The following is a 13,540-nucleotide window of genomic DNA, read 5'->3' as shown; positions in this document are numbered from 1 at the left end:
ATTTCCAGCACAAATCCAGGTTTTCTCACCCTTCACCCCCCCACACAAATTCACTCTCCCGCTGGTGATAGCCCATCCAAAGTGACAACTCTTTACACAATGTGCATGACAATCAAGTTGGGCTATTTCCTGCACAAATCCAGGTTTTCTCACACACACCCCCCACCCCCATACACACACAAACTCACTCTCCTGCTGGTAATAGCTCATCCAAACTGACCACTCTTCAAGTTTAAATCCAAGTTAAACCAGAACATCTGGGGGAGGGGGGGGTAGGAAAAAACAAGAGGAAACAGGCTACCTTGCATAATGACTTAGCCACTCCAAGTCTCTATTTAAGCCTAAATTAATAGTATCCAATTTGCAAATGAATTCCAATTCAGCAGTTTCTCGCTGGAGTCTGGATTTGAAGTTTTTTTTGTTTTAAGATAGCGACCTTCATGTCTGTGATTGCGTGACCAGAGAGATTGAAGTGTTCTCCGACTGGTTTATGAATGTTATAATTCTTGACATCTGATTTGTGTCCATTTATTCTTTTACGTAGAGACTGTCCAGTTTGACCAATGTACATGGCAGAGGGGCATTGCTGGCACATGATGGCATATATCACATTGGTGGATGTGCAGGTGAACGAGCCTCTGATAGTGTGGCTGATGTTATTAGGCCCTGTGATGGTGTCCCCTGAATAGATATGTGGGCACAATTGGCAACGGGCTTTGTTGCAAGGATAAGTTCCTGGGTTAGTGGTTCTGTTGTGTGGTATGTGGTTGTTGGTGAGTATTTGCTTCAGGTTGCGGGGCTGTCTGTAGGCAAGGACTGGTCTGTCTCCCAAGATTTGTGAGAGTGTTGGGTCATCCTTTAGGATAGGTTGTAGATCTTTAATAATGCGTTGGAGGGGTTTTAGTTGGGGGCTGAAGGTGACGGCTAGTGGCGTTCTGTTATTTTCTTTGTTAGGCCTGTCCTGTAGTAGGTGACTTCTGGGAACTCTTCTGGCTCTGTCAATCTGTTTCTTCACTTCCGCAGGTGGGTATTGTAGTTGTAAGAAAGCTTGACAGAGATTTTGTAGGTGTTTGTCTCTGTCTGAGGGGTTGGAGCAAATGCGGTTGTATCGCAGAGCTTGGCTGTAGACGATGGATTGTGTGGTGTGGTCAGGGTGAATGCTGGAGGCATGCAGGTAGGAATAGTGGTCAGTAGGTTTCCGGTATAGGGTGGTGTTTATGTGACCATTGTTTATTAGCACTGTAGTGTCCAGAAAGTGGATCTCTTGTGTGGACTGGACCATGCTGAGTTCTGGTGGTGGGATGGAAATTGTTGAAATCATGGTGGAATTCCTCAAGGGCTTCTTTTCCATGGGTCCAGATGATGAAGATGTCATCAATATAGCGCAAGTAGAGTAGGGGCTTTAGGGGACGAGAGCTGAGGAAGCGTTGTTCTAAATCAGCCATAAAAATGTTGGCATACTGTGGGGCCATGCGGGTACCCATAGCAGTGCCGCTGATCTGAAGGTATACATTGTCCCTAAATGTGAAGTAGTTATGGGTAAGGACAAAGTCACAAAGTTCAGCCACCAGGTTAGCCGTGACATTATCGGGGATAGTGTTCTTGACGGCTTGTAGTCCATCTTTGTGTGGAATGTTGGTGTAGAGGGCTTCTACATCCATAATGGCCAGGATGGTGTTATCAGGAAGATTACCGATGGATTGAAGTTTCCTCAGGAAGTCAGTGGTGTCTCGAAGGTAGCTGGGAGTGCTGGTAGCGTAGGGCCTGAGGAGGGAGTCTACATAGCCAGACAATCCTGCTGTCAGGGTGCCAATGCCTGAGATGATGGGGCTCCCAGGATTTCCAGGTTTATGGATCTTGGGTAGTAGATAGAATATCCCAGGTCGGGGTTCCAGGGGTGTGTCTGTGCGGATTTGATCTTGTGCTTTTTCAGGAAGTTTCTTGAGCAAATGCTGTAGTTGCTTTTGGTAACTCTCAGTGGGATCATAGGGTAATGGCTTGTAGAAACTCGTGTTGGAGAGCTGCCGAGCAGCCTCTTGTTCATATTCCGACCTATTCATGATGACAACAGCACCTCCTTTGTCAGCCTTTTTGATTATGATGTCAGAGTTGTTTCTGAGGCTGTGGATGGCATTGCGTTCCGCATGGCTGAGGTTATGGGGCAAGTGATGCTGCTTTTCCACAATTTCAGCCCGTGCACGTCGGCGGAAGCACTCTATGTAGAAGTCCAGTCTGCTGTTTCGACCTTCAGGAGGATTATAACATTCATAAACCAGTCGGAGAACACTTCAATCTCTCTGGTCACGCAATCACAGACATGAAGGTCGCTATCTTAAAACAAAAAAACTTCAAATCCAGACTCCAGCGAGAAACTGCTGAATTGGAATTCATTTGCAAATTGGATACTATTAATTTAGGCTTAAATAGAGACTTGGAGTGGCTAAGTCATTATGCAAGGTAGCCTGTTTCCTCTTGTTTTTTCCTACCCCTCCCTCCCCCCGATGTTCTGGTTTAACTTGGATTTAAACTTGAAGAGTGGTCAGTTTGGATGAGCTATTACCAGCAGGAGAGTGAGTTTGTGTGTGTATGAGGGTGGGGGGGATCCGAGAACCTGGATTTGTGCAGGAAATAGCCCAACTTGATTGTCATGCACATTGTGTAAAGAGTTGTCACTTTGGATGGGCTATCACCAGCAGGAGAGTGAATTTGTGTGGGGGGGTGAAGGGTGAGAAAACCTGGATTTGTGCTGGAAATGGCCCACCTGATGATCACTTTAGATAAGCTATTACCAGCAGGACAGTGGGGTGGGAGGAGGTATTGGTTCATATTCTCTGTGTATATATAAAGTCTGCTGCAGTTTCCACGATATGCATCTGATGAAGCGAGCTGTAGCTCACGAAAGCTTATGCTCTAATAAATTGGTTAGTCTCTAAGGTGCCACAAGTCCTCCTTTTCTTTTTGTTTAAAATGGGTATTTTAATAGCCAGCATACTTAAGGTACAATGGAGGGGGAGGCACTACAAGTTTGTGTTATCAATTCTAGAATCTCTGAAAAGCTGTACTTTGGGGCAGTATGTTATGCTATTGCTAACACTAATTTAACTAATTCCTAGTGCTAGAATACCCATTTCACAAGCAGTACTTTATAGAAATAGTTGCAAAGTGCCCAAGTACAGGCTTGATGGACTGGCTGGCTGATTTTCTTTAAAAAATTAGACCAGAAAGAGTTATGTCAGTAGTGCATACATCAGGTTTTTACATACCTGAAGGATATGCATTAAAACAGGGATTGGCAACCTTTCGCATGCAGCCAACAGGAAATCCGCTGGTGGTCTGGGATGGTTTGTTTACCTGCAGCATCCACAGGTTTGGCTGATCGCAGCTCCCTCTTCACCGGTCCAGGCCAATGGGGGCTTTGGGAAGTGGCGTGGGCTGAAGGATGTGCTGGCCGCCGTTTCCCGCAGCCCCCATTGGCCTGGAATAGCGAACCGCGGCCAGTGGGAGCTGCAATCGGCCCAACCTGTGAACGTTGCAGGTAAACTGTCCTGGCCCATCAGTGAATTTCCCTGACAGCCCACATGCCAAAGGTCCCTGCATTAAAACATATAGATGCCTGTAATATTAAACAAGATGTTGTTCATATTACTATACACCTTTGAAGCTGTAGGAAGACTTCTTGTACTGAAGCACAATGTTTTATCATCTTTCATAAGAGTTCAGATCTTTGTCAAGAAACAGGAAAATGATACTGAGCCACAAAAGATCTGCTTTAGGTTGGGTATGTAAAAGTTTAAGGCTTCCTATTTGAATAGCTACTTATATTGGCACAAAATGTGAAGAGAAGAAATGGATAGACGTTAAATGCCACACGGAAATTGGATACTCAAGCAGATCCATTAAAGGACTAATTAAAAAATGTTATATCTGTAGTCAAGACCCTTAATGATTTATATTTAAATTCTGAAGGAGACGTTTGGAAGAAGCCGCCAACTGGAGGGTGTACACTGCACTGCTACCATCTTTTTTTCTTCAAACAGAGTAGAGGGTGCTTACCACAGGGCAATATTTGTAGTACAGTATTTTCTGGAACCAGGACAAGCAGTATTGACTGGTAGACTCCATTTTAGGCTTTGTGAAAGAAAGCTGGGCTTGTAGTGCTCCTAAGTGTTTATACCTTTACACAGTACCAACTGGTGCTAGGAATGCAATGTTGCAAGGGAAGTAGACTGAAGAAGGGGAAGTTGCTAAATATTGGCTGATTTGTTTGGTCTATTTTTGGTTTGTTTACATGGGTAACTGTTTGTGATGGTCACTTACAAGCTTCTGGCCAGGTCAAAAATTGTTTAAAAATACAAATAATTAAACCCCCACACATACAAAGAGGTGAAAAATATAAAAACAGCATGAGAAGTGGATGAGGCTGATTGGCTACAATCAATCAGAAATGGAGTCAAGGGACTATAAAGCTGGTCTTAAGTTGTGGGAGCTCAGTTTAGCTTAGGATTTAGTAGTGACTAGATTTCTGCTTAAGGATTTCAGCCAGATACTCTCTTGTCCTTACAAGCAGATTTTTATGAAGGGATAACTTGTTACTGAAGCTTTTAAAGTCAAATTAATGTATTTTAAGGGGATCTTGAAATCCTTTGGTTTTGATATGTATATTGGACTCTTGACTTCATTCTGCCTTTCTTTTCTCTGCTGTTTCCATGAATCTTCAACCGTTCATTTATGAATATGGGTGACAAGGGCCTTTTGTTTTACCACCAAAGGTAAAAGCATAATAAAATTAATGTAGTAATAAAATTCCATTAAGGTTGGACAAGTAAATATACAAAGCAGAAAGGAGGGGGAGGAGGACAGACTTCTAAGCCTGCTGGGGAAAGTGGTAGATGTTGAATAGGAGGGGGATAGCCTCAAAACTCTGTTAGTCTGAAATCTATTTTGTGTATGTGTAGAGGGCTTTTTTTCAGAGTCTGGTGGTATTAGGTGGGAAAGGGTTCAGATCTGAGCTGCTGTGGAGAGAATAGGCGTGAAGAAAAGTTGTCCCCAACTGGGAACAACATGTGTTTTGGGGGGATATTTCTGAGTAGATGAAAGTTGGAGGTAGCTGAAGAGATGTAGAAGTTCTGAGATGGGAGGGCAATTGGGTTGAGTTGCCAGTGTTGAATCCTGGGGGAATGGAGTCAGTTGATGAATGAGGGTGTGGGTACATTAATGGATGTTTTGGGGGAAGTGGAGAAAGAAGCAGACTTGAGGAGGAAAGAAGTGGTCACAGATGGTAAATACTGTCTTCTCCCACCCTGACCAATATAGTAAAGTATCCAAATTTTCATTCTGAAAGAGGAAGGAGTGAGAGAGAGAAAAGGAGGTGTCACTTTATCTTCTCACATCTCCACTAACCTTCCCTATCCCCTACCAAAACATTTCTGTATGAGACTGACATCCATAGTTTCCTAGGGTTTCTACTTCAAAAATCTGATTACCCAGCAGGGGACTGCAACTTCTTGGGGGGGGGGGGGGGAAAGAGTTAGTGGAGTTTGCTCCCTGTAGCTCAGATTCATTTTGGGTACCAGTCACCAATGACTGGTGTGACTTAGGCAGAGAGGTAGTATTTACCTTTTGTGAAGTAACTGTGGTCATATTTCATATGCTGAGTATTTCATGGGGACTAAGTAACCCTTAATCATGCTGGATAATGTTAGAATCAGGTCCTAAAAAAGTTGTGACACAGCTGACAACAGAACCCAAATGCCACTTAACCATAATGCCTCTTAATAAATATGAAGCAATTTTTATAGGTGCATAACTACAAAAGAAGAAAAGAAAATGTACTGTGCTTGTTTCTTACGTACTTTTCAAATACTGATAACTCTGACCAATCAAAACCAATTTCTTCAGAGACAAGTGACTCACCAGCCCTCTGTGAGGGCTATTTCCTTGCCAGATTACAGCTTTCAACCCCAATTCATTTTTGTTATTACAAATGTTGTTGGGGATTTTTAAATATACAGCTGAAAAAGCTTACACAGACCTGAGGAAGAGCTCAGTGTGGCTAGAGAGCTTGTCTCTCTCACCAAAAGAAGTTGGTTCAGTAATAGACATTATCTCACCCATCTTGTCTCTCTACTATCCTGGACCAACACAGCTACAACAACACTTCATATGTAATACCAGCCTGAGAGGTGCAAGTTTCAGAAACCTGAGTGAATGAAAACAAGGGGCTCCAATAGAAATTATTATAAAAATGTATTATGAGCAGGTTGGGACTAGCCACCTGCAGTAACATTTATATTCAAATGTTGTATAAACAAATGGCCAAGAATGGTGGTTTCAAAAGTGAGCACTGATATCACTGGCCATGAAATCTAACTTAGTTTCTAATCGCATTAGAGAAGGGGGTTAAAGTTATAGGGGGGAGGAGTTTGTGTCAAGTGCCCTTTTCCAGTTCTAAGCCTTTTTTTCAACTAAAGAAATTCGTATGCATTATGCATTTTAAAATGAATATATTACATAGGAATTAAGGGAGTATTTTCCAGTACACTGTGAAAGATGGGAAGTAATGCTTCAATATACAGCATTAGGGAATTACAAACTGGAACTTTCATAGAATCATAGAATCATAGAATATCAGGGTTGGAAGGGACCCCAGCAGGTCATCTAGTCCAACCCCCTGCTCAAAGCAGGACCAATTCCCAGTTAAATCATCCCAGCCAGGGCTTTGTCAAGCCTGACCTTAAAAACCTCTAAGGAAGGAGATTCTACCACCTCCCTAGGTAACGCATTCCAGTGTTTCACCACCCTCTTAGTGAAAAAGTTTTTCCTAATATCCAATCTAAACCTCCCCCACTGCAACTTGAGACCATTACTCCTTGTTCTGTCATCTGCTACCATTGAGAACAGTCTAGAGCCATCCTCTTTGGAACCCCCTTTCAGGTAGTTGAAAGCAGCTATCAAATCCCCCCTCATTCTTCTCTTCTGCAGGCTAAACAATCCCAGCTCCCTCAGCCTCTCCTCATAACTCATGTGTTCCAGTCCCCTAATCATTTTTGTTGCCCTTCGCTGGACTCTCTCCAATTTATCCACATCCTTCTTGAAGTGTGGGGCCCAAAACTGGACACAGTACTCCAGATGAGGCCTCACCAATGTCGAATAGAGGGGAATGATCACGTCCCTCGATCTGCTCGCTATGCCCCTACTTATACATCCCAAAATGCCATTGGCCTTCTTGGCAATAAGGGCACACTGCTGACTCATATCCAGCTTCTCGTCCACTGTCACCCCTAGGTCCTTTTCTGCAGAACTGCTGCCTAGCCATTCGGTCCCTAGTCTGTAGCTGTGCATTGGGTTCTTCCGTCCTAAGTGCAGGACCGAAGTTCAGATATGCCTTTTCTATTTTATTAGCTTCCAGTCTCAAACCTGACTAACTGGCCACTATTTGGTCACAGTTTGGGGAACTTTAACTTTTTAGTCAATTTTTGAAGTGACATATTACTAACATTTATCATATCATTTTCATTACATAAGAGCATTGATAACACTCTACTGCCTCTAGGCTGCAACTGATGTTTAAGAATATTACAGACAGTGTTATTGTAGCCATGTTGCTTCCAGGCTATTAGAGAGACAAGCTGGGTGAGGTAATATCTTTTGTTGGACTAACTTCTGTTGGTGAGGGAGACAAGTTTTTGAGGGTACACAGAGCAATTCTTCAGGGGTGGGAGGTGGATCCATGTGAATTCACCTCTGAACTCTTGGCCTTTGACTAAGGACAAACAACTGTGAGTGTGGTGCAGTGGGAGGAAAGGGGAATGGCATGTTAAAGGGGAATCTGTTTATCAGACTTTCACACTGCAAGATGGGAAACTGAAGCAAGGGAGATTGCCCAGCCTATTGGAGGGTGGGTGTTCCCTTATGGTTACATGCTTTGGAATGTGACAGTGGTGTTTTCCCAAATTAATTCTGGGTTTCCTTTCCCTTTTAATAATAAAAGTGTTATTTTGTTACACACAGACTCAATGCTTGTAAGTGGGGAAGAATTGCCTCTTAAAGGCACTGGGTGTGGGGGGTGTATTTTGTTTTCTCAGGTTACTGGGTGGGGTCTCAGGTCAGTTCTCTTTTGTATTAAGAGGAACCCCTAGGTATTGAACCTGCCCTTGTTGCTGCCCTGGCAGAAGAAAACCCAAAGAAGAGCTTTGTGTAAGCTCTCTAAAGCTTGCCTCTCTCACTAACAGAAGTTGGTCTAATAAGATATTATCTCACCCATCTTATTCAAGAATATTATTTCTTTAATAAAGACTCACATACATAATTGAAATGTTTTCATTAGTTTTGATCATGTTCTACTTATGGGAAGAAAGTGGGGGGGGAAAAAGAGGGGGAAGGTCAATGTAGAATGTGATTAGCCCGACCACAGCAGTGGAGGAAAATAAACTCAATCAGTGGAGCTGACAAGTACTGGGCAAATATGGGGAAGTCAACTGCAATCTTGCTAAGGTGAGGTAAATCACTCCCCTTCCCCCTCCCCTTGGAGCAAGAGGGGAGTGCATGCATGGGGGGAAGGAGGCAGGGGAAGATTGTGATTCTCTGAATCACACTTCCTCCCTGGGATGGTGCAGCTTTTTAATGCAAAGACCCTTATTTACAGCTATGCCTAAGGGCACAATCTACCTCTAATGAACAAGTGCTGTGTTAAATGCAAAACACCAACCTAGACTTTCCTGTACAAATGAATGTAAAAAGGTAAAGGGGCAGTGCATAGCAACCTCCAGAAGCCAAAGGCGCTGGCTTGCTCACAGCTCCTGTACCTGGTGTTGCAGTTACAAGCTGTTGCCCATTCAGCAAGAGTGTAAAGTGCCCATGGCTTTCATCCTTGGGTAGAGAAATGGGGAGTTAACTAGGCTTCAGATGTAACACATCCTTGATAGCTCTTGATATTTGCACCCCTTAGCCACTAGCTTAAAGGAGCTGAAGGAGCACTGTGATTGGCAGCATATAAGAGCACAGAGATTGCAGTTTTGCCACTAATCACAATTTTATTGCAAGTCTCACAATGTTTGCTTTTTTTTCCACCAAAATCCCAGCTCCTGAAGTTATGGGATTATGTGACAATATCAGCCTTTTTTTTTTTAGGGCAAGTTTTTGGCTTTCATTGTTGTAGAGAAAAGCTGGAAAATGACAACCAAGTGAACCCTAGTGGCTGAAAAGCCTGAAGGCAAATATAAATAACTCAATGTAAGGTATTTTTTAAAAAATACCTTATGATATTTTTAAGCCAATCATGATTTTTTTGGAAGGCCTTGATTCCTGACTTCTGAATGCTTGTGGCTGGCAATATTGCAAATACATGTACAGAAATATTAGAATAAAACACTTTGGGTCAAATACTACTCTCCTTTATACTGACACAACATAAATGAGAGCACAGTGTGGCCCTGGGGGTTTTAAGATTCTCTTGACCAGAATGCAGCCTTTCCTACATTGGCCATTGCTATGGGGGGAATCCCATGAACATAACAACCATACTGGGTCAGACCAATGGTCCATCTAGCCCAGTGTATCCTGTCTTCTGACAGTGGCCAGTGCCAGATGCTTTAGAGGGGAAAAAACAGAACATGGTGGTTTATCAAGTGATCCACCTTGTCATCTAGTCCCAGATTCTGACAGTCAGTGGTTTAGGACACATTATAGAGCTCTGATCACATATTCCATGTATCCTCTTTAAGGCAGTAAGAAGAAATACTGTGGCTGTTTTCATTCAACTGTATCCTGACATTTCTGTTCCTGGGTGACCTGAAAAACAAATGATATTTTTTATTATAAATCAAATATCTTTAACACTAATACAGCTCTAGAAAGGCATTGCGTGCTAGGCATTTTCTGAAGATAAAGTTGCAGTCTCTGATGAATAAGACAAGCAGTACAACAAAAAGGCATTATTCACCTACTGCCTTTTAATCCTGGAGCAGTGGAATATTGAGCAAAATTTTTACTTTGTAGAAAATATATTCAGGTCTGTCTGGTAGCCAGAATGTAGTGTAAATATCCAGTTAAGTAGGAAGTTCACTGAGTATTCAGAGAACAGAAGGAGGGGAAAAAAGACTACAGATGGTGTAAAACAAATATTAATATTGAAGTGATTATATTACTATCTCCAAGTAATCATGAGGTTTCAGAGTTCTGTGTTTAAAGAAACAGCTGCTGGAAGCAGCAAGTTCTTGGACAAACAGAGGATGAGCTCACAAAGAACACAGGGATTCTGAATTAAAATGATTGCATTGGGGAGGCAGAATTGTTAATACAAAGTTAAGGTTTCAAGTTAACGTCCTGATCCTGCAATGAGCTCTATAAGGATAGATCCTGCAGAACCCTGATGACTTTAGTGGGGATCTTTCAGGATCAAGGATTTTTGACAAATTGAGCTCATTGCAGGGTCTGGGTTTAGGCTGGATATTCTCAGATAGGATAGTTCAGTGGTCTGAGCGTTGGCCTGCTAAACCCTGGGTTGAGTTCAGTCCTTGAGGGGACCATTTAGGGATCTGGGCCAAAAATTGGGGATTGGTCCTGCTTTGAGCAGGGGTTTGGACTAGATGACCTTCTGAGGTCCCTTCCAACCATGATATTCTATGATCCAAATTATTCAATTAAACCTACTTTCTTCTCTGTATGTATTATAGCAGGAACACACAGTTACTACTATTGTTATGATTACCTAAGCCTTTGTATTATAAACAGGTACCTCTTTCTGTTGCTTATAGGCTTCTGAAATGTTCACATTCAGGATGGACTATTTCAGGTTGGTTTCTGCTTGGAGAATGAGAATGTATTTTTCCTCACTCTAGTCTCAAAAACACTTTCTCCCATTCTCTTGCTATTTTTAAACTCCTGTTTGGCAAGAACAGAGGGAAGAAGTCATCCCTGCACTGGCGCCAAGCTCGGCGGCAGATCACCTCCCTGATTCTACAGCTACTGGAAACCAGTTGAGCCCCCAGTACAGTTTACAGCAGTGTCATGGCACCTGGCTTCTCCCCAGCCTTCAGCCCACAGAAATTGCAGAGTCTGCTGGTTGTGCCTCCATCATACCTCTTTATTTTAAGTTCCTACCACCATTTCCACAACAATCCCCAGGCAACAGTCTATTTTACAGCCCCAACAGTGCTTTTTGGCCCTCTTCCCAGTATCTGAGGGGAACTGAGGCCTCCATATAACTGGGTTCAACTAGCCCTTATTCTTCCCCAACTTTTTGGGGGTCGGGAAGGAGAAGGGCTTCCTTCCTGCCTCTTTATCAGCCTTGGACTGATGGCTAATTGGCTCCTAACCCAGTTACTGGCCAGCCTGATTGTCTAATTACTTCTGTCAGCTTTCACTGGAGAACTACTTAACATCTGAATGATCAAAGTGCAGGGAATGAATACTTATTGAGTTACTGGGGTGGGACGGCTATGCTCCTCCCCCAACCCAAGGGGAGGAGCTAATGAACCCAGGGCTCAAGTGAGTTCGGGGGACAACTAATGACAAACAGGATCAGGAGAGAGTGTCACAGGGTCATAAACAGGGAACCTGAGGGGGACACTGAGCAGAGAACTCCAGAGAGCACCTACTGCTCCTCAGAGCTGTCTAGGGAGCGAGCAGATGCAGCCCAGAAGAACTCTGCCTGGACGCAAGATTGAAGGGAGGAGCAGAAATAGATCCCACAGTTGCAGAGCAGTTCCCCATTCATCCTCCTCCTCCGAGTGGAATGGATGGCCACCTTGGCCATTGCCAGGAGGAAGTTGATGAGGAGGTCTCGTGACTTTGTGTGGCCACAGATAGGGAGTGCATAAATCAGGAGGTGCAGGCAAAACTGCAGCCAGAACCTGAGAAGGTCCTAAAGGAGTTGGAAGAGAAGCTGCAACCTGGTGCATTTGAGGTAGATGTGCTTCAGGGTCTCCCTCACGATGCAGGCCCAAGGAGGTAATCTGACAATATTTGGTGAAAGGTAACTAAAATAACATCAATGTAGATGTTTTTCCATTGCAGTTCTGTAGCACCATGTTAGAATCTGACAGTCAGAGTGTTAATTGTGGTCTCTCACTGACCAATGGAGGTACACTGGTGTAAATGAGATCAGAACCAGACCAATAGTACCATTGCTGTACTAATGGTATCGCCTTCAAGTGAAAAATCTCATAATTGTTTTATTTTCTTAAGCTGAAAAACAGTGAACCAGTAGGCGGGTTGGCTTGTACAACCATAGAGATTATAGAAATATGCAGGGTCTGACTCTAGCATCTCTACAGATCACAACCCTTCAGGACTCCAGCCTCCAGCACATGAGGGAGAGTTCCCAGGGAAAAAGGGGCATGGCTGGGGTGTCCCGACAGTTCAGAAATTACCAGATGCCAGAATAGCCCCTTAGGGCTATGCGCAGCCAGCATTTAGAGCTGCTTGGTTTTTATGCTACTCATTCATAGGCCATAGTGGTTCTTCAATACAATATTACTATAGTGCTTCACTGATTACACAGGTAAGTGTCTCTCTTGTTGTCTCGTGTTCAGAATAGTTGATGAAATATAGCAAAGTGCATATGTAACTCTCATAGGTGTTTCTTCTTGAGTTAGGGCTTGATTTACACTAGAAACTTATGTCAGTATAACTATGTCACTCACTGGTGTGGAAAATCGACACCTCTGAGCCATGTAGTTATATGAACTTAACCCTCAGCATAGACATTGCTATGTCAATGCGGGGGCTTCTCTTGTCAACATAGCTACCACTTCTCGGGGAGATGGAGTGCCCACGCCAAAGGGAGAAGTGGTAGCATCTTCATTAAGCTTTACAGCGGAGCAGCTGCAGCGGTGTAAGTGTAAACAAGCATTTAGTTAATTTTCCTATCTTTTGCGTGGTGGTATTAACACTGCAATTAGGCTGCAATGAAAATTTTAGCATCCAGCATAAACTTGTGTAGCACTACATTTGGTTTAAATTTGGAACAGTTTCCATCAGGTGTATAAGGACAATCTGAAGTGTTTTACTATTTCTGACAAATATATGCCACTTTGGTCTCATAATAGCTCAGGGCCAAATTCTGCCCCTGCTGGCACCCTCAATATGAATGATATGGAATGTAAGGCAAGATTTTGTCCTTGGTCATTTTCAGAACTAAACAATATACATTTTCACTTTCTTACTCAACAGATCTGCTGTGTTCCGTCATATCTGAATTCAGTGAAAAAAATAAACGTGTCCTACTTTTCACTGCTGTTAAAATAGCCAAACCAACCCAGCTCTAGAAGAATGGCCTGGATTCCTTCCTGACTCATGCATCATCAACAGAATTGTTAAGTAAGGGTCTGATTTTCAAAGATACTGTGCCTCTACTCCTCCCCACTGATTACACCCGGAGCCGTGGCTATTGAGAAATAGTACTCGAATCTTCTAAAATGTTAGGCCCAAGTATAGTGGCAAATAAGACAGAAATAACAGTTTGACTTTGAAATCCTAGGGTGACTTTGCAGGGCTGGAAGTCAGGGGGACAAAAGAAGAAAAAAGCCCACTAACAATG

Source organism: Lepidochelys kempii, chromosome 3 (genome assembly GCF_965140285.1).
Source record: "Lepidochelys kempii isolate rLepKem1 chromosome 3, rLepKem1.hap1, whole genome shotgun sequence".
In the NCBI taxonomy this organism is placed as follows: Eukaryota; Metazoa; Chordata; order Testudines; family Cheloniidae; genus Lepidochelys; species Lepidochelys kempii.
The sequence above is the reverse complement of the archived record's forward strand: the minus strand, read 5'-3'. Positions refer to the sequence as shown.